The sequence below is a fragment of the Neomonachus schauinslandi genome, chromosome 1 (genome assembly GCF_002201575.2).
Source record: "Neomonachus schauinslandi chromosome 1, ASM220157v2, whole genome shotgun sequence".
NCBI classification, from domain to species: Eukaryota; Metazoa; Chordata; class Mammalia; order Carnivora; family Phocidae; genus Neomonachus; species Neomonachus schauinslandi.
The window spans coordinates 1,330,466-1,333,632 of record NC_058403.1 but is presented as its reverse complement, the minus strand read 5'-3'; positions in this window follow the sequence as shown (position 1 = coordinate 1,333,632).

The window sequence follows — 3,167 nt, the reverse complement described above, 5'->3', positions numbered from 1 at the left end:
GGGGAGCGGCTGGGCTTGACCGCTCTGATTTCCCGCAGGTGCTGAGACTCCATCGGGAGGTGTACCCTGTTTGTGTTGGTTCTGTCTCCACATCTCCCATTTCTTGGCTTGTCGCAGGCCCCGTGCAGTCCACGCGCGCAAGAAAGCGTCTCAGCTTTGCCGACCCCTCCGTGTGCTGCTGTGTGTCTGGACGTAGAGCCTCTTTCCTGCCAAGGGGAATCGTCGGAACCCGCTTGGGAGAGCAGGCTGGGGGATCCTCTGTGAAGGTTCGTGGGACCGCAGACCCGCCGTGAGCTCTGACAGGCCCCATCCCCCACAGCCGCAGGGCCTGCGGGGCCCCTGTGCTCTGCGGGGAAATGCTGAACCCTGCTTTCAGGGCGGGCGGTTCCAGTAGGCCCGAGTGCAGCCAGGCGGCCAGCGTGGTGGCGCCATGGCGGGGCCTCCGAGGAAGGGAAGGCCCACGCCTCCAGGGTCGCGGCGGGGGGGGGGACGGAGCAGTGGGCCAGCAGGTGCCAGGCACCAGGGCCCCCGACAGGTGAGGAGGCGCCTCTCCGTGGCCCAGAGGGAGTGCAGTAACTTCGTGACCTCGAGCACGGTGGCCCCGCGGGCCTGGAGCGAGGCGCCTGGGACAGCAGTTTGGCCTGCAGGGACCCCCCACCACACCCGTGTGCCGGGCCCCATGGCTGGGGCGGAGGGCCGGTCCGAGCAGCCCATTCCGAAAGGCCCAGGAAATCGCAGCGAGGCGGATCGCCGATCCGCAGGAGGCAAGAATCCCTAGGAGTGTCCCGTGGTTCTCTGGTCCCTGGGGCCTTGTAGGGGCTCACAGTGCCCGAGCCCCTCTGCAGCCCAGGGCAGGCACCCACTCAGCCGCGGCGGGAGCTGACGGATCCGTCCTCACAGACCAGCCTGCGGGACGCTCACGAGCCCCCCATCTCCCGCTGCTTCTCCCGTTCAGATCTTGGGTGGCAGCCCAGTGTTGACGGTGGCCCTGGTTTTGCCGCGTGACACCCCAGTGTTCCTCAGACCCGCCACGCACTGTGACCCCGGGATTTCCCTGGCTGACACGGTGCTCAGACACACCAGCTAAGGGACACGCAGGGTTCCACAGTTGGTGATACCTGTTTGGCACATCCTGGACCTTGGCTTACCTGGGCAGGGCCTTGACCCTCCCTGCGCACACCGTGCCCTCCCCAGCCCCGTGGTCCCCAGCTCAGCACAGAGGAACGAGTCTGCACACGGGAGGGAGGCTTCCAGGAAGGGGGCAGGGGCTTCCTGGAGGAGGGGGCACTGGGCACCACCTTGGGGAAGGAACCCACCACCCTGAGGCTGGGCCCTCTGCTCTTCTGGGCATGTGCAGCACCCAGGGCCCCTCTGGCCACGGGCCTCCAATGGCCTGTCTCCCCGTGGTCCCCATGATCTGGATTTGCTGCCACACAGGTCCCCTGGCCTGAGGGTCTCTGAGAACCCACCAGGGAAACAAACCCTGTGGCTTTTCTGCAGCTTTGCTCTCCACACACGGGTGTGGGAACCCCGTGGATGCGGCCGTGGGAAGCCCCCCGTGGACGCGGGCGTGGGACACCCCCCCCACCCCGTGGATGCAGGCCTGGCCACCCAGGGGCTCACCTCGTCCTGGCCTCAGACTTCCACTTGGAGAGGGTGGTCCCCACGGTGGTGATGGGCACTGCTCCCACGCCCTTCCCAGCAGTGACCTGCTCTCACCTCCTGCACTCAGTGAAGACCTCCCCATGGGACATCAAGTACCCTCGGTCAGCCCTGAAAAGTGTGATGTCTCATCATGGTTTCTCAACAAATTGCCCTGAGTACAATGAATCAGCTTGCCTACCTTCGAGGCACAACGTTTAGAAGGTCTGTGGTTTTTACACCTGGGAGGAAGAAAAAGAGAAATCTCCCAGGTGTTTTCATGGTTCCAAAAAAGGAGAGATTTGTGGCCACAGGTATGTCTGGAAACCCTGCCACCTGCACAAAGCTTCTTGTGGAATTTCCAGGAATGTTCCGCGCGGACAAAGGAGGAGCTCCTGCTTTTCTTCCCAGGGTTTGTAGGAGAGTCAGCGAACCAGATGCAGAGCTGGGATCATGGGCCCACGCAGTGATGGCGGAGACCCCGAGGCGAGGCAGACGATGGGCCAGCGCCGCTCTCTGAGCCACGGGAGCGCATGGACGTGCCGGCCCCACGGATGGGGTGGGTGATGTGGCCCCGGGACAGCCCCCTGGAGCTCCAGGCCACTTCTGTGAGGACAGGACGGGGGTGTGTTGGTGACGGCAGGCCACGGAGGGGGCTGCACACACATGTCCGAGATTTCTCATAGACAAGACTGCCCTGCTTCTCTGTGAGTTCTCAGGACTTGACGCTCAGCCGTAGGGAAGCACGTGGGTTTTTACGAAGAAGGGGTACCATACTCTGGTTCTAGGTGGTGAGCACGTCAACCGATGGGGGGGCAAGATCAGGCCCAGGAGATGCGCCAGCTCTTTTCTCATGATGCTTTAATATAAAAGCCTGTATGTTCATTGCTCCCACTTTTCTGGTTAATCGGCCTTTTCCTTCTTGTCCCATTCAACAGTTTTCGTATCCACGTTCACAGGCCACCTCATACCTGTCCACACCAAACAGTATGTTTAGAAGATCCCCATCTAGCGCATAACCACATCTCACTTAAACACATCCTGTGGGTGGCAGATGAGACCTTGGTCATGTTGCCACTATGTTTTGGCTTCAAGAAAAGCTGCCGTGGCTGACGATGAGCCAAGAGGAGTGAGGCGAGGTCCCCGTGGGCCCTGCAGGACACACGGGAAGTGAGTGACCAGGAAGGGGCCTCCCCCGCCCTCCTGGCCCCCGACCTCACATATCCAGCCTCCAGAGCCGCGAGCAACACACCTGTATAAGCCGCCCGGCACGTTGTGCTTTGTGACAGCAGACTGAAGGAACTAGGGCCCCTCGGGGAGCAGTTTTGTGCTATTGTAAGATCATCTGAGCTGTTGTAAAGTCCTGCTTATAAACTAAAGAAAAGGGAGCAGTTATGCACCTTACAAGTCATTTACAAAATGTTTAATCAGGTGATGAAACGACCAGAGGATTACTAAAATGCCCACTCTTCTTATACCCCAAAATAACTCTAAACCTTGGTAAGAAAAACTCCAAATTTGACATT